The sequence below is a fragment of the Narcine bancroftii genome, chromosome 7 (assembly GCF_036971445.1).
Source record: "Narcine bancroftii isolate sNarBan1 chromosome 7, sNarBan1.hap1, whole genome shotgun sequence".
Lineage (NCBI taxonomy): Eukaryota > Metazoa > Chordata > Chondrichthyes > Torpediniformes > Narcinidae > Narcine > Narcine bancroftii.
The window spans coordinates 100,041,573-100,069,212 of record NC_091475.1 but is presented as its reverse complement, the minus strand read 5'-3'; the positions used below and the strand labels follow the sequence as shown (position 1 = coordinate 100,069,212).

Sequence of the window (27,640 nt, the reverse complement as noted above, 5' to 3'; positions counted from 1 at the left end):
TCACGACTGAGCACCTTGGTTTAATCTCACATTCCATCCTGAAGCAGCAGAGGTAACAAATGCCTCAGGCCCTAGAAGTAAAGAGAGTAAGCTTTCAATGCAACAGCCATTAAAAGAGAATCTTTGTCAGAAACAGTGCAAAGTTCACAGAAAGTGATTAGATCTTCTTTGTTCCATTTTACCTCAACCCACAATCACTTGGGATATATGCAGCCATAGGTATTCTGGGGTGCAGTACTGCTGGAGCTCGCTGGAACTTCACACCGGCATCTCTGCACAAAAAGACAAAATGAACAAGCTGGGAATTTAAACTAGTGGAGATTAACAGTGGCTGCATATTAAATACAGCAGGGATTTTGCAGAAGTGGGTGTTGGGGTGGGGAACGGGGAGTGTTATGGGAATGCACATGAACAAGTCATGTGTGCGTGACATCAGATACATGGAGTTATGTTGTAAGGGGAGTATCCATTCAGTGCTATCTTCAAAGAATTACAGCTCCTCTGAGTCTCAAGTGAACAGTAGTGGCAACGAGGATGAAAGTTCCACACTCCAGAAGATGGAATCCACAGGATTTCTAAAAAGGGACATTGGAGGTGAAAATTTGGTGAAAAAAGAACGACAAAAGGAATGACAACGGACAAAAAAAGCATGTGGGGAAAAAAGGAGGAGACTCGAGAGGAAACAACAAAAAAGTGAGTAAGAGAAACAGTAAATTTAAAAAGAGAAAGTGAGACACTAAACTCAAGATCCAGAGCTGGGACAGTGGGGGAAACTGGGGCCGGGACAGTGGGGGGAACTGGGGCCGGGACAGTGGGGGGAACTGGGGCCGGGACAGTGGGGGGAACTGGGGCCGGGACAGTGGGGGGAACTGGGGCCGGGACAGTGGGGGGAACTGGGGCCGGGACAGTGGGGGGAACTGGGGCTGGGGGAGCAGGGGAAACCAGGGCCAGGACAGTAAGCGGCAACACTCAAGAGTCAGGGCCAGGACAGCCGGAATAAACAGGGCTGGGACAACCGGGGAAACTGGGGCTGGGACAGCTGGGGAAACCAGGGCTGGGACAGCAGGGGAAACTGGGGAAACCAGGGCCGGGACAGTGGGGGAAACCAAGGCCAGGATTTCTGTAAGTGTTGAACCAACAGTGCTTCAAGTTCTTACAAAATATGGCTGAGGTGGCAAGGGAGAGTGAATAAAGTCACCTGGTGCAGCAGAACAGTTCATAAGCTTCATTTCATGAAGTGTGGAAATACATCTGTGAGGTGGGAATCAGCAAGGTGGAACTGTCAATGGAAGATGCAGAAACCATTCTGAATAGATTGATATATGATGCGAAGGTAGAGATAACTATTATAGCTACAGCAGAAGGCACTGTTGGTATTGTGGATTGGCAAATGAAACTGTATAGAACAGTCAATCCAATCATCCAGTTCACTGATCTGATGAGGAAACCTTGTGGGATGTGCCCAGTATTTGACAATTGCCACGAAGGTGAAGACATTTCTCCAGCAACTTCTCAATATGTGACAGAGAGTGGCTGAAACCTCCAGAAAAGTTGAGGTGTTGTGCTCGGGTTCCAAGTTCTTCATCCCCAAGGGGATCCAGGAAAGGGGAACACCCTCCAGTACATTTTAGAAGACAGGGTGCAGTGACTTGCAGACTTTATTCAGTCAATCTCAAAGACTGTTGGTTGCTTAATTAAAGACTTTCTATATTTCCAATTAATATATTTTAAGGTAAGTAGCACAGGATCTATAGTTACTGTGATTAGAGGAAGTTATAGTCAATTTCTCCGTAGAGTTAAAATCGAGTGAGATGAACCTTGCAATACTTTGTCATATTATTAAATTGTACAATGTTCTCAATTCATCTGCTCAAGTACAATGCAGATCATCAAACTTTTACACAAATTGGAAACAAATCTGAGAGAACACACAGTCAAACTGCTTGAATGTTTGGAATTCTCTATCCAGGGAAGTGGTTGAGGCTGCTTCATTAAACATATTTAAAAATCGGTTAGATAAATTTTTACATGATAGAGGAATTAGGGGATATGGGGAGAAGGCAGGTAGTTGGAGTTAGGTCATAAATTAGATCAGCCATGATCGTATTGAATGGCGGAGCAGGCTCGATGGGCCATTTTTGGCCTACTCCTGTTCCTACTTCCTATGTTCCTATGTTCCTAACTTAAAAATGTGATATTTACTTGTTACCCCTACTGGCACAAAACATTGAATAACAAATTTTTTTAAAGTTTTTCTTCCGGAAAAAAAAAATGGAGATCATGATAGACAACTTCAAGGGTGAAAACAAATTCAAAATTTTTTTTTTTGATTTGTTGTTATATTTAGGCAGTTTGAAAAACATTAAATTAAATGTTACTGAATTTAGCATGTTTAATTGCATAATGATGTTGACACAACTGGCCTAGAAATGTTTTGCCATTGATTTTCATTTGTACTCAGCATCTGATGTCTCACTTGTCAATGACCAACAATAGTTGGCCAGCATTGATGGATTCCAGTTGCACTGATATTGCTTTTTCATGGTCATAATGTCCTGGTGAAACCTCTTATCATGTTTGTCAGCAGGAAAGACATCGAAGTACGAATGCAGAAAATTAATTTTTAACAACACGTTGCATTTCATGATTTTGTTTGCTTGAAGTAGACTTATAATATGACAGAAGATCACAAAAATATATCTCAATAATTGTATGTGATAGGAAAAATTTAAGGTGATGTTCATGATCAGTCACCAAAATCCATAAAATACACCCAAAAATATTCAGGAAGCAAAATCTTTTTTGTCCAGAGTTTTTTTTTTCTTTTGGCACAGCTTTTAGGAAAGATACAGTAAGTGTAACTTCCCATGACAAAAATCTTGAAATAGAATTAAAGCAAACAATCTGATTACATCATACATTGGGGAATTGTACTGACTTATTCAAAGGCATAATAGCATAACTTGAGATGCAAGGTCTTCCTGACATTGGGCAGTGGGTGCTGGAGGATTTCTCCTTTCATAGTCGTCCAAATGATTTACAGGAAAAGAAACATAGCAATAGGGTCTTGCCAAGTACAATTGATCTTTGCTGGAAGTGCAGCTTGTAAATAATTGAATTTCCAGCATACATCCATTAAAACATTTGGCACAGTCACCCCAAGTCATGTTGATGCTGCGAACCTGTTTGAGTACATTAAAGTAAACTGATTTTATACAGGTGTTTAAATTGTGTGTACAAGGGGCAGCAGCTTTGGCCTCTTCCAAATAGGGTTTTGTATAATGCATAATGATAAGGGCATAGCAAATGTCAAGAAGTGAAAGTAAACAAAAACCATGTGATCTGCCACTGCAAAGCAGGGCTCCTGTCTTGTCAGACTGTCTTAAATATATGTCAGCATATTTATTAATGGTAAATATTAATTATAAAATAGTCAAATGAAAAAAATGTATACTAATTTGTACTTAATATTTAGAAAGAATAAACTTGTGTGGAACTCTATTATGTTGCCAAATTAATGACCAAATTGCGGCAGGTAAATGAGACATCATAAGTTGCTGAATGGTTTCTACAGCTCTAGATCAGCCTCATTAGAATAACGCCTTGTCCTCAAAGTGTGAATTAGCAGACCTTCTCCAAACAGACCTGTAAGATATATTGGAGCATGTTTTATTGGATTGAAAATGATTTGACAAATGGCAAATTCTCTGCATACCAGGCTGAAAAGTTGAGTCAACGTAGAATGCAGTTCATGGCAGTCATTTTTATTCCAGTGTAAATATCGCTTCAACTTCAGGTGAGACCGTATGTGCAAATAAATGTAGAAATCCAAAGGTTCCTGAGAACTTCCAATATTCTACAATTAGCTTTGCTAAAAGCAGCAGCAACTTGTGCCGTGCACTGACCAGTGCGACAATTGCACTGTTGGAGCAAAGTTACTTCACCACAAAATGTTAAATCAAGCATCTTCAAGTCTATATACCCATATAAAAGGATTCCAACTGATATGATGGCCAGTTACCTTTATCTGGCAGTGGATTACCCCATTTCCAGTTTTGAGTTTTCTAAATAAACCTTTATTTTTACTTTTTAAAAATTCTTTCTGTTACTTTCATTATTTTTTGATCTATTCTTTCTTCTGGTGTTTTTCTCTCTGAAATTGATTTGAATGTATTATTCCAAATTAGAATTCAATATTCAAGATTATTTTCTTCTTCTTTTCTCTTTGGCTTGGCTTCGCGGACGAAGATTTATGGAGGGGTAATGTCCACGTCAGCTGCAGGCTCGTTTGTGGCTGACAAGTCCGATGCAGGACATTATTTTATTGTCATTTAATAAAACAGAAAATGTGATCATACATAAAATTTCCTTGAGGTTAAGGCAAAGATTTGCTAACAGAAAATATTTTGCCCAGTGCTCCTGAGAGCCAGAGAAAGAAAAGCAAATGAGAATCCCCTACAGTCACTTAATGTCCATGGCTCCACTGCCAGTGCTCCTGCAGCATCCACAGCCATACAGCCTTCAGTCCGAACCAGCAACAACCCGAGCTCCAGTTGCACACTTCTGACATGATCAGGAAGCCTCCAGAGGTTCATTAAATATATTTAAGAGGGAATTAGATCTATTTCTTCAGTATAAGGGTATTAAAGGTTACGCAGAGAAGGCGGGGACGGGGTACTGAACTTTAAGATCAGCCATGATCTCGTTGAATGGCGGAGCAGGCTCGAAGGGTCGAATGACCTACTCCTGCTCCTAGCTTCTATGTTTCTATGTTTACTCGTATCCCGGTTCCCTGGGTACATAAAAACATAAGAAATAGGAGCAGGAGTAGGCCATCCATCCTGTCGAGCCAGCTCTGACATTCAATGAGATCATGGCAAGTCTGATGATAGGTTCATCTCCAACCACGTGCCTTTTCTCCATATCCTTCAATTCTCCTAGAATGTAAAAATCTGTCCATCCTTGTCTTAAATATATTTACTGAGGTAGTCTCCACTGCTTCAGTGGACAGCAAATTCTACAGATTCATCAACCTCTACCTCATCTTGAGACCCAATAACTCACCTCCTGTGTGTTCATCAGCCTCAGAGCCAGTCACTGGTAACCATTCTGTGAGTAATCTCCTCTGTTGCCGCTCAAACAGGAGTGGGGTGGTGTCTCCATTTTCTGGTGCCCTATACCAGTCCTCCACTCGCCCAGAGACTGAAACCCCTTGTGGCCGCTGCCAATCATAGGCACCATCATCTTATGCCAGACTCTGTGGATAAGGGATCTTAAGATGCCATTTAAAACTTGTACAGCGCCAACAGCAATTGGACTGGGCAGTTGGACCCCATGGAGTTGCGGTCCCTCATCTCCACGGGTTGGCACCAGTGGCAGCACCACCATTTTGATGGTAATTCAATGAGATCATGGCAGGTCTGATGATAGGTTCATCTCCACCCACATGCCTTTTCTCCATTTCCCTCAATTCTTCTATAATGTAAAAATCTGTCCATCCTTGTCTTAAATATATTTACTGAGGTAGTCTCCACTGCTTCAGTGGACAGTGAATTCTGCACCTTTTCCAGGGTGCAGAAAAAAAACTCATAAGGATATGACCATGACAGAATATCTGAAAATACTCAACATTAACCCCAATGCCTTCTCATTAGAACTGAGGGAATGTTTAAAATGAAATAGGTTTTAAGTTGTGAAGAAATGGGAAGAAACAAAAATAAGTTTGTGAAAAGGTGAAACTCGGGAAAGATTAAATGACAAGTGGAGCTGGATGACGGTGGGAGAAATGTATATCTAGAGAAGGTCTCATGAGGAGAAAATATGAGATTAATTCAAAGAGTGAGAAAAAAATTGAATATTGGAAATAAAATAGCATAGCCAATTATCTGAAATTAGTGAATTCATTTTTGAGTCCTTGAGACTGCAGTGAGCCTGGTTGGAAGATCAGATATTGTCCTTTAAGTTATAAAACAATTTATTAGAAAAATTGAAAAGCAAATAAGAGGATGAATGGGTGGAACAATTAATTGGGAGATTAAGATCTTCCTTATGGATTATCTACTGATATTTCAGATTCTATTCAGCTCATCCCTTTCACACCTTGCCTAGAAATGATTTTATTCTCACCCTTCAGAAGGAAAAAAAGCCATCACTGGTTTCTTGGTCTCCACTATCTCAGATGACACAAAAATTGTTGTTGTGGTGGATAGTGAAGAAGATGGTCTGAGGTAACAACAGGATCTAGATCAATTGGGGAAGTGGGCAAAGGAATGACAGACGGAAGTGTTGAAGTGATGCATTTTGGAATGTTAAACCCGTGCAGGTTATAGACAGAAAATAACAAGCCTCTGTAGAACAGAGAGGTCCAGGTGTACGAGCAACAGTTCCCTGAAAATAGCAACACAAGTAAACAGAGTGGGGAATAAAACATATGGCATGCTTGTCTTCATCAATTGGGTACAAGAGTTGAGATGTTATGGTACAGTTGTGGAAGATATTGATGAGACCACACGTGAAACATTTTGTGATGTTCTTGTCATTTATCTATATGAAGAAAGTCAGCTGACTGGAAAGGGTGCAGAAAGAAACTCATAAGGATATGACCATGACTGGTTGGTTTGAGATGTAAGGAGAGATAGGAGAGGCTTAGACTTTTTTCTCCCGGGAGCATAGAAACCTTGGAGAAGTCTATACCATCAATGAGGGGCAAGATAAATAAATACTTTTTTGTTCCCCCAGGGTAGGGGATTTTGAAACTAGAGTGCATTGGTTTAAGGTGAGAAGGGAAAGACTAAAAAAGGACATGAGAGGCCATTTTTTTCACAAAGAACATGCTGGGAATATGGCATGATTCTGCCAAAGAATTACTATTCCAACATTAAAAACATACGGACAAGTTCACAAATAGGAAATATTTAGAGGAATATGGGCAAAATGAAGGTAAATGAGAACTGCTCAATATGGTTGAGTTGGACCAAAGGGTTTCCATGGTTCTTCTCATTTCTTCTATCTGTCATTCCTTCACTTCTCTGCAGTTTCTCCATTTCTCTGTAATGACAGAACTGCTGATGGTGCAGACCTGGAGAGAGTGGGGAGCAGAGAGACAGTGCTGCTTGGTAGGGTCCAACCACCCAGTTCTTTTGCTGGTGGTCCTATACAGGCTTTTATTTAAAATCCTGCAATCACAGGGTCTGTTCCCAAGATAGCAGGGCCTGTGCTGGCAGCAGCCTCAAGGGGTTGGGAGCAGTGGACTGGCACAGGGGACTAGAAATGGGGACAACATCCCCCGTTCAGATGGAGATGACTTGACAAGTCAGTGATCACAGCAGCAGACTAGAAACCAGGGTACTGAGGGCAAGAAGGCCTCCCAAAGGGCCTCAGGCGCTGAAGGCTTCCTGATCATAATGTAGACTTAGATCTGGAGCTCGGCTGGAGTCAGCGACTCTAAAGAGACTCTCTTTTGTTTTTCTTTCTCTTACTGTAAGGGTCGCCAGGCAATACCAATGGAAACACTTTGCCTTATGGCAGTCTAAAGGAAATTTTATGTAATATTGCATTTTCTATTTTATTCAATAACAATAAAAGAATATTGAATCTTGAATTATTTCAGGTTCATTTTGCAACTTTTCCTAATCCTAATGAAATGTTAACTGTTTCTTACTCCAGGGATATTCTAAACTTTTTGAGCATTTCATAATTTTGACTTGTTTTTACAAATTTCCATCATATGTTGTTACTTCAATATCCCTCTGGCCTGATTGGATAGAATCCTGCTCATTCAAATCCCAGGTGCCTTATGAAGTGCATGGAACATTTCACTCTCATCCTTCAACAGCTCAAATTATCACTGAAATCAAATAGACAAGGGCATGTCTAAGTAACAGTTGTTCATTGAAAATTTTGCAACTGTTTTTTAATAGCCTAAATCATATTTCATTAATGAAAACCAAATGCTAAATTGAACTTAGCAGTCCAAAGAAACAATTTGAACTTGAAAATTAAATGTTTTGAGAAGGGTATAATGAAAATCAAAAGCATGAAGTAAGATGTATAGTAATAATTAGTGGAATTATTCTTGGCACAACATGAATAATTATGGAATTAATAATCATTAAGCTAAATGGTTTTGTGTGGAACAAATTGCTCAGCGAGTATTTTTAGTTAAATAAGTGAAACAAAGATTAACCTTCAACATAACCAAGAAACACAGAGGATAAAATGAACAGATGCTTTAAAAAGGCATCATGTCAGAGTATAAAAATGAGGGTAAGTGTGAGGACTTCAATAGCAGCATGAATAACATAACTCCAAAGACATAAACAAAATGTCCACTCGTCCTCTAACAATGACAGCCACTTCTTGAAAAGCAGTTTTAACACAAGAAAACATCCTGAGCCAATCTGCCAGACTATATAATGAAAAAATATTGCAAATAACCAATATGCAAAGATTTTAATAAGGACAGATAAATATAAGGAGGGATCCTCAGCTCTTTAGCATTTGCCTGCTGAATTCACGGAGGTCAGTGATGAAATGTTTGAACTTAAGGTATTCTGGAGTCTAGGATCAGTTAATTATCTGCGGTCATCTCTTATATTAAAGGAGTACAGTCTGAGAGAAGCTGTGTGATAGGCAGCAGATTTTTTTTAAAATACCAAGTAGGTATTTGAGGTTACCTCTGATGACATTTTGGTCTCCAACCACCTTTTATTTCTGAACAGTTTGAAAGTGGATTTCCTGAGGAAGTGCAGTCAGGGCAAACCACACCACACAATGAATGGCTCAGCAGTACAATGCTGGAGGGAAAAGATCAAAGATATAAGTTCTACAGCAGAAACCCATTTCTTCAATGTGTCCTTAGCATAATTCCATGTAACTAGGGGAAAAGATTAATACCCTCTGGATCCTGAATGTAGGGTATGGATTAAAATAGTCAGGAGCCCCAAGACATTGATTGTGTTTGACTTCCTATAGATACTTGGGTGACCTGTTAAGTTTCTCCAGCTCTCTTGAGTACTCACAAGACCCCAGCATGTGCAGATTTTCTTGTTCACCTTCTTGTGGACCTGGGTCATGGGCTGAGACTTGGTAACTCATCTCTTCATTATAAGTTTACAACAGTTTAATTATTTCAATGCTTCTGTGATTTCAAAGGAATTTTTCTACATAAAAAAAATAAACATTTCCAAGCATCCTTGAGACAAAGTACTTCAAGCCTCTACTTTTGATCAATAGTGCAAGATAATGTATTTGATGTTATAATATCAAGATTCTGAATTTATCAAGCACCAGACTGGCATAATCATAATTTTTTAGACAATTAATGAATCATATTGACATCCAAAGGCATTTTAGTTATTTAGCCATAAGCAAAGTGGACACTAAAATACCATTTAATGAACAGACCCCCAGATCTGTTCATGTCAATCAAGTTTAGTCCCTATTTCAAAGCTTACAAAGAACACTCATTACAATCTATTAATTGTAATAATACTCACTTTTTTTAAGGAAACAAAACTGGTGACTAGAATGTTGTAAGGCTGTTTAGAAGATTTTGACAGTCCTATTTAAGTCACTTTTCCGAATAAATACACATTATGGACATGCTTGGCAATAGTTATTTGGAAAAATTAAAATAAAACACAAATTAAAAATCAGTCAGGCAGCACTGCAAGGTTCTCTAATTTAATATTATTTCATTCTACATTCAAAATTTCCATACAATAATTCCTGTTGATGGCATTTGAAAACATGGGTGTTACGTAAATTCTGCAATAGAACCTTTTTCTTTCAGGGTTCAAGTGCTTTGATCTTCGTGACACCATGAAGATACTGAACTGATGATCGAATACCAGATTTTATTTAAAATCAAGATCTTTTCTAATTTAGTCAGCCACTGAAGGCTTAACATAAATTAATGTGAAAATTACAATTTTTCAAAAAGTTAATTAATCATTTACATATTAATACACTGAGTATGTGATCACGATATTAAAATTTTCCATCTGCCCTTCCTCTGACCATGGTGCAGGTAGGAGTTGAATGAAAATGATTCAAAGGAAGAAACTGCCAGGCCACTTTTACACCCATGTCTGGCATAACTAACCTCATAACTGTGAATAACTAACCTCATAACTGTGAATAACTAATTTCATAACTGTGAATAACTAACCTCGTAACTGTGAATAACTAACCTCGTAACTGTGAATAACTAACCTCGTAACTGTGAATAACTAACCTCGTAACTGTGAATAACTAACCTCGTAAATGTGAATAACTAGCCTCGTAACTGTGAATAACTAACCTCATAACTGCGAATAACTAGCCTCGTAACTGTGAATAACCAGCCTCGTAACTGTGAATAACTAACCTCGTAACTGTGAATAACTAACCTCGTAACTGTGAATAACTAACCTCGTAACTGTGAATAACTAACCTCGTAACTGTGAATAACTAACCTCATAACTGTGAATAACTAACCTCGTAACTGTGAATAACTAACCTCATAACTGTGAATATCTAACCTCATAACTGTGAATAACTAACCTCATGGCAACTTGACTCCTAAATTATTCCTTTGCTCTAATGGACTGGTCTGTTGACATAACCTTCCGTATGACAGGTCAGATGAGTTGCCAAAAAATAGACCCAGAAGCAGCTGTGTAATACCCAGACTCCGAGGGGAAATAGTTTATTCCATTGGCAGCTGTTCAAAGGAATACTTTGCTCATGGGAAGTCACATCAGTGATTTCATCTGTCAATTACCAGACAGTTTGAGCAATGTCAAGACCTACGAAAGCTCCAGTAAGATTGTAATCTGGAACTGATACCCTGGCAGGAAAAATGAAGCGAGCAGCATGCCGTAAAGGACGTCAGTACTTTAAGTCATCCAAATCCCATGCAGTGTGTCGCCAAGGAGGTTGAGTCTGAGCCAAAAAAACATTGAAGAGAAACAGTCTGAGTGAATACAAACTGCATGCCACATGGTTTAGGAAATTATTTCCAATATTTACACTTGAGGTTTATTGAGCAAATTTGGCAGGTTCTACAACTATATTTCAAATATGATTCGGGATAAAAAAACAACCCGGAGCCACCGATTTTAAAATCAATGCATTTAATTATTTAGCAATTTAAACAAAGGGAGTTCTTGACTCTGAATTGGAAGGTCATTCAATTTGAAAAAAAGAAAGGCTTTCAGTTATATGCTGCATTTGTACTTATAAAGACCTCAAGCTGTTGCTGAGGGCTACTTTAGAAGTGTGGCCAAATACTACACCAGATAATTTGCACATGGCAAAATCCTGCAAAAAATAATCAGTGTGACAATAATGAGAGAAGCTGCTGTTGTTACCAATGACCATTAATTATTGAGGATGCCTTTCTTGAAGATGGTGTCAGGCAGTTTTTCTACTTATGGGATCTCAGTTCAGTGTCTCATCTAAAAAGGCAACTTACTTCAGAGGATTTTTGTTATTTTTAGGTTTGCAGGGTTTATTATTTCATCTAGAGAACAAACACAATGAACCCCTTCATCTCACTGGAATTATAAACTTCACTGACTGACCATGAAAAGATTAGCAACACATGGCTTATCAACAGAAGATGGAAAATTACACCTATTGGGAGAAAGTGGAGGATGGTCAATCAAGAGTTAAACTCTAAATATCTAAGAATATTTGCATTATTCATCTCATCCATTGTTCCTGTAATAATTACTTGTCCTGTTACTGATTATTTCCTGAATCCATATAATCATACATCAGGGCTCAGAAACAGAAACATAGAACACAGAACAGTACAGCACAGGAACTAACCTTCAGCCCATGATATCTGTGCCTTACACAATGTAAAATTAAACCAAATCTCTTCTGTCTGCACATGATCCACACCTCTCTATTCCTTGCATATTTGTGTATCTATCTAAAAACCTCTTAAATGCTACCATTTTATTTGCTTCTACTATTACCTCTGACAGTCCATTCCAAGCATCTCCTATTCTCTGTGTAAAAGACCTGGTCAACACATTTCTTCCAAACTTTGCCTTCCTCACCTTAAATGCATGTCCCTGTGAAAAAGATTATGGCTCTATTTTATTGATACCTCTCATAATTTTATAATTCTATCAGGTTACCTCCAAAGCACCAGAGAAAACAAATCAAGTTGTCCAATCTCTCCTTACAGCTCATCTACTCTGGTCCTGCTAAGTCGCTTCTCTGACCTTTACATCCTTTGTGTAATGGGGCAACCAGAACGGCACACGATATTCCAAAGGTAACCTCCAAATAAGTTTGGAATCAATTCCAAGCTGGGGTTTCATGTTCATGCAAAAGGATTTTATTTATTTTTCACAAGAAAGGGAACAAAGAGTCAGAGAGAAGCTACTGAAGAAATTCCCATTTCTCCAGACCAAAATGTAAATATAAATGTAAGCTTATTTATTGCATGTATTCAATATAAGTCACAGCTGGGCACTTGGAAAAGAGGGGCCTTCATTCCATTGAAAATGTATTATTCACCCACTCTTAACAAAAACAAAGCCGATTTAAAACCATTGTAGGAGAATGAAAGCCAGAATAGGCTCTTATTTAGCTGATCAGATATCCCAATACATGGGAGACAGGAACTAATGTTTTAAGTAGTGTATGACTCATTCCCATCAACAGGATTCTTAGCAAGATCAGCCTCAGAGAGTACCAACATCATTGCTGCCAGAAATGTGGCTCACAGAGAGTCAGGGTTTCAGTCCTTTATTCGGTATGCAGCTGTACCTCATCATTCTGCCAACAGGCACAAACAAATGAGAAAAGCCTATGTGGTGAATAGTGGCAGATGACAGGTCAATCTGGATTTACAGATTGCACATGCAATTCAAAATAAAATGGTGTTATCCCCATTGGCTTAATTTATTCCTTGCAACACATAAGACATTTAAATAATGCAGGATTTGGTACATGTAGTACAATACCATTCACACTTAATACACAGGGATGCAGTGCAGAAAACTGCTGTCCATTATTTCTCCATTATATAATGCATATCAAACCATTTCATGGGAACACTGCACATATAACACAAAATAATTCAAACTGATTTGAGGATACAGAAAAACTTAAGACTTCTCAGTTGCAAGAGCAGTTAGTTTCTGCTCTAGCTTGAAGCCAGGAAATCTGAGCTACAACTCAATCTGATATTCACAAACCATTTTAGATTTGCTTTTCCTGCTTTCAATCCCATCTGAATCTTCATGAATGTATTACAACCTTGCAATATGTTCCAGCCTAATTGATATTCTATAAGGCTGAGCATGTGGTTCGGGCTGAGAGGTGCTGGGATTATTGCATATGCCTGTTACACAGTAAACTAAACTCATACTATAATGTGAGGTCAGCACACCAAGACAAATTAATGTCACTCACAAAACACAAAATAAAAATGATATTGGAATCATTTATAATCACCCAGTAACTTCTTTTATTTTTGGCCTTACAGATTACTTTCAAAAAGAGAACAAATTACAAGAGAAAGTATAGGGACTTGGTTTTCTCTATTTATTTATTAATGGGATAGGATCATTAGGAGTGGGAACAGCATTTATTGCAGAATGTGCAAAGATGAAAAAATTGGCCCACGCAGTATGTGCTGCTCAAGGGCAAAGTGTTTTTACAAAGATGTCGTCGAATTCTATTCTTCAAATGCTGTAATCAGGTTTCGGCGGCGGCGGCGGCGGCCCCGATACGGGGCGGCCCCGATACGGGCAGGAGCAAGGGGGAGGCGGCGGCCCCAGTCCGGGCACAGGGAGAGCAGCGGCGGCCCCGGCCCCGGTCCGGGCGAAGGGTAGACGGCGGCGGCCCCGATACGGGCAGGAGCAAGGGGGAGACGGCGGCCCCGGCCTCGGTCGAGTGAGGCAGGCGGAGGCCCCGGTCCGGACAGGGAGTGGGAGGCGGCGGCCCCAGTCCGGGCACAGGGAGAGCAGCAGCGGCCCCGGCCCCGGTCCGGGCGAAGGGTAGACGGCGGCGGCCCCGATACGGGCAGGAGCAAGGGGGAGACGGCGGCCCCGGCCTTGGTCGAGTGAGGCAGACGGAGGCCCCGGTCCGGGCAGTATGGACCGACCTAGGAGGGGAGGCAGGCCCCTCCAGCCCGGGTAAGAAACCTGCATAGGAGAAGGCCACTCCGATATAAAACCTACGACCCAAGGACCTCGCTGCCACGTCCCAGCTTGCTTGGCCACGGCACACGAACCATGGGTGTAAAGGGTGGGGCCAGTACTGCGCGCACTGCACTCCACCTAAAAGCTCCTTTGCGCAGGCCCGAGGACAGGTCCACGTCCTCCCCCTCCACGTCCTCCCCCTCCACGTCCTCCCCCTCCACGTCCTCCCCCTCCACGTCCTCCCCCTCAAAAGATGCTCACAAACTCAAGCTAGCATGCTGGAACATCAGAACCATGCTAGATAAGACTGACAGCCATCGACCTGAACGTCGGTCTGCCCTCATTGCACATGAACTCCTCAGACTTGACATCGACATAGCCGCTCTCAGTGAAGTCCGCCTGGCAGATGTAGGCAGCTTCCAAGAACGCGGCGCGGGCTACACACTCTGCTGGTCTGGCAAGCCTTCGGATGAACGATGCCTATCTGGTGTAGGCTTCATGGTCAAGAGCTTCATTGCCTCCAAACTCGAAAACCTTCCGACAGGCCTCTCGGACCGAATCATGTCCATGCGACTCCCACTTCAAAACAAGCGTCACATCAATCTCATCAGTGTCTATGCTCCAACCCTCCAGGCGGAACCAGCAGAAAAGAACAAGTTCTACACCGACCTGCGCAACCTCATCCAACGTACCCCTACAGCCGACAAGGTTGTCATCCTGGGCGACTTCAACGCTCGTGTCGGCAAAGACTCAGAAACCTGGCCAGGAATCCTGGGCAAGCATGGCGTCGGCAAGTGCAACGACAATGGGCGCCTCCTGTTGGAGCTCTGCGCAGAACAGCAGCTTGTCATTACAAACACCCTTTTTCAGCAGAGGGACAGCCTTAAGACCACCTGGATGCATCCCCGATCCAAACACTGGCACCTCCTGGACTACATCCTGGTGCGAGAAAGTGACAAACAAGATGTGCTCCACACCAGGGTCATGCCTAGCGCGGAATGCCACACTGACCACCGACTGGTTCGCTGCAAGCTCAACCTTCACTTCAAGCCAAAGCCCAGGAACAATAAAGCCCCCAGAAAGAGATTCAATGTTGGAAAACTGCAGTCAGACGAAGCGAGAGGAAACTTCCAGGCAAACCTCAAAGCAAAGCTCGACGTTGCAACCCGCCTCACGGACCCGTCCCCTGAAACCCTCTGGGATCAGTTGAAGACTACCATACTGCAATCCACTGAAGAGGTACTGGGCTTCTCCTCCAGGAAAAACAAGGACTGGTTTGACGAAAACAGCCAGGAAATCCAGGAGCTGCTGGCAAAGAAGCGAGCTGCCCACCAGGCTCACCTTACAAAGCCGTCCTGTCCAGAGAAGAATCAAGCCTTCCGTCGCGCATGCAGCCATCTTCAGCGCAAACTCCGGGAGATCCAAAATGAGTGGTGGACTAGCCTCGCCAAACGAACACAGCTCAGCGCGGACATTGGCGACTTCAGGGGTTTCTACGAGGCTCTAAAGGCTGTGTACGGCCCCTCACCCCAAGTCCAAAGCCCGCTGCGCAGCTCAGACGGCAAAGTCCTCCTCAGCGACAAGATCTCCATCCTCAACCGATGGTCAGAACACTTCCAATCTCTTTTCAGTACCAACCGCTCAGTCCAAGATTCCGCCCTGCTCCAGCTCCCTCAACAGCCCCTAAGGCTAGAGCTGGATGAGGTTCCCACCCTGGATGAGACATATAAGGCAATCGAACAACTGAAAAGTGGCAAAGCAGCAGGTATGGATGGAATCCCCCCAGAAGTCTGGAAGGCTGGCGGCAAAACTCTGCATGCCAAACTGCATGAGTTTTTCAAGCTTTGTTGGGACCAAGGTAAACTGCCTCAGGATCTTCGTGATGCCACCATCATCACCCTGTACAAAAACAAAGGCGAGAAATCAGACTGCTCAAACTACAGGGGAATCACGTTGCTCTCCATTGCAGGCAAAATCTTCGCTAGGATTCTACTAAATAGAATAATACCTAGTGTCGCTGAGAATATTCTCCCAGAATCACAGTGCGGCTTTCGCGCTAACAGAGGAACCACTGACATGGTCTTTGCCCTCAGACAGCTCCAAGAAAAGTGTAGAGAACAAAACAAAGGACTCTACATCACCTTTGTTGACCTCACCAAAGCCTTCGACACCGTGAGCAGGAAAGGGCTTTGGCAAATACTAGAGCGCATCGGATGTCCCCCAAAGTTCCTCAACATGATTATCCAACTGCACGAAAACCAACAAGGTCGGGTCAGATACAGCAATGAGCTCTCTGAACCCTTCTCCATTAACAATGGCGTGAAGCAAGGCTGTGTTCTCGCACCAACCCTCTTTTCAATCTTCTTCAGCATGATGCTGAACCAAGCCATGAAAGACCCCAACAATGAAGACGCTGTTTACGTCCGGTACCGCACGGATGGCAGTCTCTTCAATCTGAGGCGCCTGCAAGCTCACACCAAGACACAAGAGAAACTTGTCCGTGAACTACTCTTTGCAGATGATGCCGCTTTAGTTGCCCATTCAGAGCCAGCTCTTCAGCGCTTGACGTCCTGCTTTGCGGAAACTGCCAAAATGTTTGGCCTGGAAGTCAGCCTGAAGAAAACTGAGGTCCTCCATCAGCCAGCTCCCCACCATGACTACCAGCCCCCCCACATCTCCATCGGGCACACAAAACTCAAAACGGTCAACCAGTTTACCTATCTCGGCTGCACCATTTCATCAGATGCAAGGATCGACAATGAGATAGACAACAGACTCGCCAAGGCAAATAGCGCCTTTGGAAGACTACACAAAAGAGTCTGGAAAAACAACCAACTGAAAAACCTCACAAAGATAAGTGTATACAGAGCCGTTGTCATACCCACACTCCTGTTCGGCTCCGAATCATGGGTCCTCTACCGGCACCACCTACGGCTCCTAGAACGCTTCCACCAGCGTTGTCTCCGCTCCATCCTCAACATCCATTGGAGCGCTCACACCCCTAACGTCGAGGTACTCGAGATGGCAGAGGTCGACAGCATCGAGTCCACGCTGCTGAAGATCCAGCTGCGCTGGATGGGTCACGTCTCCAGAATGGAGGACCATCGCCTTCCCAAGATCGTATTATATGGCGAGCTCTCCACTGGCCACCGTGACAGAGGTGCACCAAAGAAAAGGTACAAGGACTGCCTAAAGAAATCTCTTGGTGCCTGCCACATTGACCACCGCCAGTGGGCTGATAATGCCTCAAACCGTGCATCTTGGCGCCTCACAGTTTGGCGGGCAGCAGCCTCCTTTGAAGAAGACCGCAGAGCCCACCTCACTGACAAAAGGCAAAGGAGGAAAAACCCAACACCCAACCCCAACCAACCAATTTTCCCTTGCAACCGCTGCAATCGTGTCTGCCTGTCCCGCATCGGACTGGTCAGCCACAAACGAGCCTGCAGCTGACGTGGACTTTTTACCCCCTCCATAAATCTTCGTCCGCGAAGCCAAGCCAAAGAAAAGAAGAACCAAGACAGTAAGAAGGGTTTGTTTTGTGAGCAGCCCAGCAATTCAACTGCAGTGCAACTAGAAATGCAAGAGCATATGATAGTGTGTAATTAGTACATACCAAGGGCATCATGCAATCACTAATGTGAGGTTCATTCAGGAGGCTGACGGCCCCTGGAAAGAAACTGTCATTGAATCTGTTCATACTCTTAAACCTTCTCCCTGATGAGAGAAAGGAGAAGAGATGGTGGCTGGGATGGAATGGGCCTTTCAGTATGTTGGCTGCCTTTCCAAGCAGCAGGAAGTGTAAATGAAGCTGACTGATCCAATTTATTGCCATGTACACAAAATACAAACTCTGCAAAAGCAAACAAAGTGTCTCCAACTAATCCAACATCATTATTAAAAACAAGAACGAGAATCATTTCAGAGACCAGGAAGATTTGTGTGATGCTCGGAGCTACATTCTTCATCTTCTGCAGCTTTTTCAGATTTGGAACAAAGTAATTTCGGTCCATTTTATGATGCATGAAGTTAGGATGCTTCTGATGGTGCACTGGTAGAAGTTGTTGAGAAACATGGAGGTTATGCCAAAATTCCTCAGTCACCTTAGAAATTAGAGATATTGGTGGACCTTCATTACAAATGCAACAATGTAGATAGTCCAAGTTAGGCCATTAGAAAGGTTTACTTCCAAGAACTTGAAGATATATGCTGTCCCATAAGATCGCCATTGATGTGCAAGAAGGAGTGAGCTCTACCCAATTCTTGAAGTACATGATCTGCTTTTTCAGTGAACAGGAGTTGGAGAGTGAGGCAGTTTAATGAGGTGAAAGGTCTAAGCAGAGTAGTCATCCTGGGAGGGGCCATTGTGTAAGTTGGCCAGAGTTGGAATGGTGAGTTGAGTCTTTAGGTCAAGAGGCTTCAGCAAGAAGAGATAGATACTAAGGTAAGACTCTGGTGAGATATAATTATTATTTATTCTTTGCCAAAGTAGAATAGTCAGAGTGGACAAAAAGGTTAGTGGAGCATTCATCTTGTCAGGTGTGTATTCTGGGAGACTTGCCAGCTCCTTGATTGCCATATTTCTCTAGGTTCTTCGAGTTATGGTTCCTTGCAGACTGGGTTCGGGAAATGAAGTTGTAGCTCAATGACCTTCAGCTTGTATGGGAGAATGAGCAGTTCATAGAATTACAGGGTGGCAGTCAAATTGAAGCTGCAATGGCAGGTAGATGGGTGACTGTCAGTAGAGGGAATGGCAAAGTAAGCAGGCAGGTAATTCAGGGTACACAAGTGGCTGATCCCCTCAAAGATAAATACACTGCTTTGGATACTGGTGTGGGGATGGTATTGTACTACATGTACCAAATCCTGCATTATTTAAATGTCTTATGTGTTGCAAGGAATAAATTAAGCCCAGGTCAAAGCTGCAGGGTGCAGGTCTCTGGATACAGGAAGCTGAAAGACAGGATCTAAAGGGTAATAATCTCAGGATTGCTGCCTGTGACACATGCCAGAGATGGCAAGAATAAGATGATATGGCAGATGAATGCATGATTGTAAAATTGGTACAGGAGCAGGGTTTCCATTTCAGGATCAGATCTCTTATGGGGAAGGTAAGATCTGCACATAAAGGAAGGGTTACACCTGAATTAGAAAGGAACCAGTATCCTGGTGGAAAGGTTTACTATGGCTGTTTGGGATGGAGGAAAGGTTGATGCAACATGCAGTAAGATTGTGAGGAAGAACAAGCAATGGAGGGGACATAAATGAAAATTGGAAGAATTGAAGTGTATTTACTTCAATATAAATAGAATGTGGAATAAAATATGAACCCAGATCATGGATCACTGCATGGAACTACAATGCTGAGATAATTGCTGACACAAGGACAGGTTTGATTGATGCAGGCAATGAGGTTTAGATGTTTCAAAAGGGATAGGAAAGGAAATAAATGAAGGGAGGGGAGAAGCATTACTAATCAGGAATAGTATCACAGAAACAGAAAGGAAGAACATTGTGGAGGTATTGTCTACTGAGTCAGTGTGGGTGGAAATATGAAACAGGAAGGCAATGATCACTATAATAGGAGTCTATACCTGGAATTGTCAACCTTTTTTCAGCTTTGGCCCCCTTAACACTAGGTTGGAGTAGAGCATCAGATTGGAGATCAATCCACAGGACCATAAGAGCGGCAGATAGAGTCATAGAATGACTGGAGTCTCCCTAATCCCATAGATGGGATTTACCAGGATTGGTGTCTTCGAGGGTTCACAAAATCCGTGAGGACCCCTACCAACACACACACACACACACACACACACACACACACACACACACACACACACACACACACACACACACACACACACACACACACACACACACACACACACACACACACACACACACACCGTATTTTTCAAGTACTCCCATCAGGAAAGAGATACAGCAGCATCAGGGCCAGAACCTTCAGAGTGAGAAACAGGTTCTTCCAACAGGGCAGTGAGACAGTTGAATGACTAATGAACTGCTCATTCAACCCCTCTGTAACTCAACTGTATATTTAACAATAAAATTTATTTATTTTAATATTTGTGTTGTACATATGTATCGTTTGTCTGTATGCATGTTCTTTCTGTATGTTTGTTTATGGTGTGTTGCATCGAGGACTGGAGAACTCTGTTTCTTTGGATTGTACTTGTACAATTGGGTGATAAATAAACTTGAACTTGAGGAGTCCAGTTGCTCAATTTGATTTGATTGATTTTTTCTTGCTTCTTATCATTGACTGGCGCAATGATTTGAGGAAGAAACATAAAACACAATATGGTGCTGTCTGGGAAATACCAAATGTGACAATTCCACTGAGGCCTGAATCTGTGTCCCAAATGATTTTCCGGATGGGTAAACTATTACCAGCTATCAGATCTTAAAAGCCCAGAGTGTTTATCCTGTCTGAAGGATGCTCTGCATTCTATGCTATTCATTGCTCTCTAAAGCCTCTCAAACTTCATCCATGAATGTTGCCTCCCACCTAGAGAGTCAGTTTCACCAAGATTGTTTGGTGAAAGAAAATTTGCAGAGGACCCAAGGCATTGACACAAAATAGATTAAAAGAATCAAATGTCACAGTTAATATTTTATGTAATTCTCAGTGATCTCAGAATCTACTGAAGAAAACTAGCAATTCTGGAGGTTGTTAATCTGAAGGATTTTTCAGGTAGTGTATTTCAACTGCCTCAAAGTGTCTGAAACAAATAGGACAGGAAGGAAGGATTACTGCTGCTTAGTAAACCAGGTTTTATGCCAGGTCTTACAGCAGATGGTTAATTGAGGAAAAGGGCGGTTGACATGATCTAAATCAGTGCTTTTCAAACCGTGCTCTAAACTCACATTCCTCCTTAAGAAATCCCTATGCCATAGGGGCCCTGAGATTAGTGAGGGATTGTTTTAGGTGGTATGTGAGTGGAAAGAAAAAGGTTTGAAAACCACTGTTTGACTTGTTATGTGCGCGGTTTTATAACTCCAAAGGAAATGGACCAATGACAATTTTTATCAAGCAAAATATTTCAGTAACAATTGGGTCTACAGCAGTAGTTCTCAACTTTTGCTTCCTACTCACCAACTACCTTAAGCAATCCCTTACCAATAACAGAGCACCGATGGCATAGGGATTACCTAAAGTGGAATGTGAGTTGAGGGAGCAGTTTAAAAACCACTGATCTAACTGGATCCCAAGAAGTTTAGGCTCAAGATTCCACAGAGGCAGTCTTCTCAGATGCTACTGGGAAGGTAGCATACCCTTACACTTTTCTCACTTCTCATACTTGTAGAAGTCACCAAGTACCACATCCTCAATACAATTGAATACTTTCAGCAGAAGGTTTCTGAGAATGAGGGAGCAAATGTCATCCTGAGGAGTCTGATTGTCCACTGGTAGGCTAAGCAAACCTGGTGCAGGGTTGCCATGCTCTTTCCATTTGGGTGGGGGAGGGTGTTTATAGGACATATGCAGGATGATTTTTTTCTCCACAGAGAGGGGTGGGTGCCTGGGGGAACAGGCTGCCAGGGGTAGAGAGAAAGCAGTTACAATAGTAGCATTCAAGCAGATTTCAGATAGACACAGGAATATGCAGTGAATGGAGGGATGTGCTTTATGTGCAAACAACAAAGTTTTATTTTAATTTGAGCATTATGATTAGTGTAAACATTGTAGGGCATTCTACCCTTTCACATTCTATGAAAGGGACTGTCCCATCCAAGGATTTTAATGAAAAGTGAAAGTGTTTCATTTTTCACTGGTTATATTTTAATGTATTCAATTATTTTGGTATTTTAATTCATTTTATTTTTAAAGAGGTGATTTTAATTTTATTTAATTTTTATGTATTATTTCTTGCAATTTTTAGAATGTCTCTGAATTTGAATAACATTTAAAAGCAGTTACAAACTTCTGACAGTTTTGAGGAGATAAACTTCTATCCCTAGCTTTGACATCAGCCTGTAGCCGACCGCTACAAAGAAACACACACACACACACACACAGTGTGGCAGGTTAAGCTCACTACTTTATTAGGGCTGGAAAGGCTGCTTTTATGCTGTTCAAGTTCCCACCGTCTTTGCTGATTGACTGAGTCATCCATATGAATAACAATAGCGGGCGGGAACATCCATGCATATGAAGGCCCTCCTTCCCCATCCTGTTTCCGCTGAGTTAGCTGGGCAGTTTGACCAACGCCATTTTAATGCTGTTGGTCTGATGCTGTCCCAGCTTCTACCTCCGCCGGTTCATTGTCCTGGGAGTCGATTTAGCGATCTCTGTCCACATCTGCTGCCGTGCGATGTGCCGGCCCGATCTCCCCGATTGTGGGCCGCCACATGGCCCCACCCAGAACTGGTGTTACAGTCTATAGTGTCCATAGGTATAATCCCTAAAGTCTTTTGTGATTTGCCTCTGCGTTGAGGTATTGGTGGCTCCTTGGGTTCTGCTGGGTCTGTGTGGGCAGGCTTGAGTCTATCTGTAGTGAAGACCTTTGGTTTACCACTGATGTCCAGCTCGAAGGTGGCTCCATTGTTCCAGAAAGGGACCTTTGTATGGCTTCTGCAGTAGTGAACAGTGTGGTCCTCAGCGTACAAAATGTACTTATAGTCCTTGAGTTCTTTGGGGATGTTGGACTTGGCTTGTCCATGTCTGGAGGGTGTGATCAGAGCCAGGTTACCGACCTTTTCGCACAGCCTGTCCAGGTTGTCTCCTCCTGCTGTCCTCTGGCCTGTGGAACGAAATCCGCGGGAACCATGAGTGGGACTCTGTAGACGAGTTCAGTGGAGATGCATGGAGGTCTTCTTTTGGCACTGTTCAGATACCCAGTAGTGCCCATGGTAGCTCATCCACCCAGTTGGGGCCCTTGAGTCTGGTCATGAGGACAGTCTTGAAGTGCCTGTGGAAATGCACCACTATGCTGTTGGCTTGCTGGTGATATTCCGTCATATGAGCGCCCCGCAGGTTGGCAATGTCAGTCCACAATCTGGAGGTGAACTGTGCGCCTCGGTCAGAAGTGATGTGCTGCGGCAGTCCGAATCTTGCAATCCAGGATGAGAGGAGTGCTTTGTCACAGAACCTGGAGGATGTGTCGGCCAGGGGAATGTGGTCAAACCTGCGTTCTGTTCTCTTGAAATGCTGTGGGGGGACCTTGGTGTGTCGCTGAACTTTGGCAGTTTGGCACTGAGTACACGCCTTGGCCCACTCCCGAACTTGTTTCTGCAATTCATGCCACATGTACTTGCTGGCCACCAGCCAGACCATAGTGCTGATGGATGAGTGTGCCAGCCAGTGGATGAAGTCAAATACTCGTCACCTCTATGCCGTTGGGACAATAGGTCAGACCTGCCTGATGGCCACGTTGCACAAGAGGGTGGTAGTACCTGTGCCGACTGGAACAGCCATGCATATGAATGCCCTTCTTCCCCAGCCTGTTTCTGCTGAGTTAGCTGGGCAGCTTCACCAATGCCATTTTAGGTCTATTGGTCTGATGCTGTCCCAGCTTCTACCCCCGCTGATTTGTTGTCCTGAAAGTCGCTTTAGCGATCTCTGTCCGCATCTGCTGCCACGCGATGTGCCAGCAATTGCGGGCCGCCACAAGCCAAAGATTTTCAATAGTCCCTTTTCCACTGGCATCCCAGTCAATTGGCTGTGCAGTGTCCCGGGATAGGAAGCCCATTGTGCTGTTTCTACTAGGCCACCCGTAACTGGGACACTACCAGGGATCAGAGTCTTCTATCTTCAACTGGAAACGAATGACTTTCTGCTGTCCCTTTTCCACTGGTTTTATCAGCACACTGGTGTCAACAAACACTAGGGATATGAGTAGGGATTAGAGGTAATTAATCCCAGCATGAAATTACGTCTTTTGATGCCAGTGTTCGAACAGTGTTCCTTTTGCACTGGACCCTGTCCCAGTAAATTACCAACTAATTCCTGGGACAGGGCACCAGTGGAAAAGGGGAAAATCTGTCCTGGGGCCAGGCCCTCTGAGGGACAGCAGCCGACATCACACCATGTACTGCCACTCCAGACCCAAAAACTGGATCTTTTTCTGGGAGAGGCCAGGAGCATGAACAAAGACAACGAGATGTGACAGAATAAATGTGCAGAAAATGAGTAGCATTGACTAGTATTGCACCTAATGCAAGTGCACATCAAAAGCATCAGAATGAAGTTAGAAATCTTTAAAAAAAAACAGTACTGCCTCTTCCCACTCAGAAAAAGAGGAATAACTTTCCCCATTATTATTTAGGAGTATATTTAGGTATAACATTACAAATAATGAAAAAAAGGCAAGGATTAACGCATGGAAGGAGAAGGCCACAGAATAGTTTTCAATCTCACTGAAGAACTGACCTCCATATACATCTCACATAACCAGTGAGAGGGAAGGGTAAAATTTGGTATTCCCATTTCTTAAGATTAATTCTAGATAACGTTAAAAAACTTCAAAAAGCAAATTTACAAACTAACACATGGGACATGTATTTCCATGCACTACCTGGCACTTACCATTTTATTTCCTTTTTTAAAATCATTCACAACAATTCCTCACAGGTAACATAAAAAGGCATCTGACTCAGAATCTTAGATTACAGCACCCGCCCACTCCAATAGCAAAGTTCTGCATCAAAAGCTGTTTTTCCTCAATTTAATGGCATTCAGCTATGTTGTCTTTTGCTTTGGTTTTCTCAGTTGGCACACACCATTTCCTCCATTACTGTGGGACTGGTTGATTCATAGATGGAAGCCTCAAATCCCTTGATAAGAATGCAGCAAAAATCACAAGGAGTACATTACTCTTGCCAAGTGAGATACCAAGCATAATTGCATATTCCTAAATGAGGGGGCATGGTTGGCAAGCTGGACCCCTTTCCTGGAGCACCAAAGGAATTTTTCTTTTGTTTTGGTTGGTAAATATTTTGAGAACATTTGTTCTTTTTAGTTGTTAAGTTTACAACCTTGCTTTATATACCTTCAGAATTGATTGTTCCAGAAAATTTGTTCTATTAAAGGCTGAGATTTACAAATCATTCGACATAAAGAAATCAAAGAAATATGGATTGTATGTGAGTGTGGAAAGGAGAAGGCTCAGATGTTGTTTTACTGAAGACCAACAGATGATTGAAGGGCTATATGGCCTCCTCCTGCTGTTATTATCAAAGTTCTTACTTTCTTGCTTCTACTTCAAAAAGCATGCAGTAGAGCCTTGAAGTATATGGGTAAATACCTCTCCAAATTATGGACAACAGAAATATATTTTTATTGCAATCTAATGATAATGAGTTTATTGTCATATACATTGTACAATTCATACCTGCCACTGAACAGGTACTTTGTAAAAATAAAACAACTATAAAAACAACCAAAAAGCATTAACAACAAATGACTGGAGGAAATTCAGGACCTTGAAATCCCATGCTGTAAATTGCAGACATCAAAAAGGAAAATGAGCAGAAATTGGCACTCAAATTTAACTAATGAGCAGTACATACATACTTTATTGTTGGCAGGACACTGAAAATGATTTTGTTAGTTCATATACATATTGATGTACACCCACAAGATGAGATGATAAAGGCTAAAATAAATTACAAAATGTGCTCAAAGGTGCAAAAACTTGCTATTAAATCTACATTACCATGGATGCCTCCAGCAAGTAGAAAAGTGAGTCCATCGTACTGTGGAATACAAGACAAATTAAACTCACATTTATTCTAAATATTCATATTCCCGTGAGAAGTTCCACAAAGGCAAACATGAGAAAATGCGACAATGCACATCAGACATTAAAGGAATGCTGACTAGCTACCCATTAAACTGAATGGACAGCAGACATAATTTTTTCTAGTCCCTGTTTTATTTCCTTTGTATAACTAGTGACTCAGGGGCTCAGACCTGCTTGCATGTTTAATAAATCTTCCAGGTTTCTCTTTTCAAAAGATATTAATCTGTCAGAATTATATATATACAAAAATCCCTGTAGTATTTTTCTCCACATTTTTCCAATGGTTGTTCCATTTTTCTGTAGTTTTGTACGAAGTAATTTCTTTCAGTGAATCACCGCAGAAGAGTTCTGCCTTGGGAAGTTGTATAAATGGCATTTAACACTGTTGTGAGAGGTAATTTGAATTGATGGTTCTGATTGGTTGTTCACAAGCTGCACTGTAGTAATTATTTGATCACTACTATGTTGAATATTAAGAGGTAGGGGAACCATTATTGCATCACCCACAGTTATTTACCAGAAAATGTCTAACACCCCTCCTTGCCACAGGTAGGCGGGGGGGGGGGGGGGGGGGGGAGGGGTGGGATGTTGCAACTGCCCTCTCAAATTCAGGCAAAATAGTGGGGAAAATTTGGGCAAAGCAAGAAGAAAATAAAATCAGATAGAGAAAGCAAAAAGATAAAGAAATTAACAATGATGGCAAATTAATTTCCAGCTAATAGTCAACCAAAATTCTTGATAAACAACCTTCCTAAATTTGTCCCCATTAATTTTTTTTCAGTAGTACGAGAATCAACCCAGTGCTTTTATTTCTCCAAGTTCACTGTCAAGTTTGTTTAGTTATGCAAATGGAGAGCAGCTAGGGTTGGAGCTCTGGGTAGAAGTGGGGAAGCATCCGGACACATTCAGCAGGGACACGGGACATCTAGCATGGGTAAACTCACGACTTCAAGTGGAAATGCAAACTTCTGGTCTCCTCTTCCTAAACAACTGGGACTCTGAACTCAGGCAATTTCCCCCTTCACTGGTGTCCAGATCCAGATGTGCTTTTGTTGGCTCTCATGGCTTCCTAGCTGGCTGCTGGTGTAGTGAAATGCCTCCCTCTGCAGCCAGCTGCACAGCATCTCACACCCACCATGTCACTTGTTCTCTTCCCTGGCATTCCGTGGCTCACCATCTCCTGCCCCAACAGGACTCAGGTAAAGGGTTAGTTGAACACTGGGGTGGCATTGTGACTGGATCACCCAGGCTTTTGTCACAAAGAGCAGGCTTGAATGTTCAATGTCAGGCCAGGAAGGGGCAGTCTATGGCTCCTTATTCTTGTCAGGGCAGGAAGTATGTTGTGTTTGGATGCAGGTGGCTCTCTGTTCGGCCATACACCTGGGGTCCATAGAACCAAAACCTCAGAACTGGCAAAGGTAAAATTCATGGTTTGTACTGCCACCTCCTTAGGGGGGAGCTCCAGTACTTCTGCACCATGACTTTCTCAGAACAAAGACGTATCCCTGAGATGTGCAAGTCTGCCCAGTTATCTGCTGAAGCAAAATATTTCTAGGCAGACTGCACAGTAAAATGCCACTGTGAATATGATGTCCATGAGTGGTGTGTGTGTGTGTGTGTGTGTGTGTGTGTGTGTGTGTGTGTGTGTGTGTGTGTGTGTGTGTCTGTGTCTGTCTGTCTGTCTGTGTGCGTGTGTGTGTGTGTCTTTGTCTGTCTGTCTGTCTG

General features: G+C 42.5%; 1 long non-coding RNA gene across 7 annotated transcripts; it reads right to left on the bottom strand.

Annotated features, from left to right (window-relative positions):
• LOC138739915 (uncharacterized) lies at positions 1-27,387 on the bottom strand. 7 transcript variants are annotated; one of them, XR_011342556.1, is made up of 6 exons: positions 26,860-27,387; positions 25,829-25,868; positions 8,676-8,795; positions 1,199-1,279; positions 183-272; positions 1-71 (listed from the first exon to the last, which is right to left on the bottom strand). It is a non-coding gene; the product is annotated as an uncharacterized lncRNA (long non-coding RNA). The 7 variants fall into 7 exon arrangements; XR_011342558.1 differs by lacking the exon at positions 25,829-25,868 and having other exon boundaries at positions 26,860-27,386; XR_011342559.1 differs by lacking the exon at positions 1,199-1,279 and having other exon boundaries at positions 26,860-27,384.
• Positions 27,388-27,640: the final 253 nt, after the last annotated feature.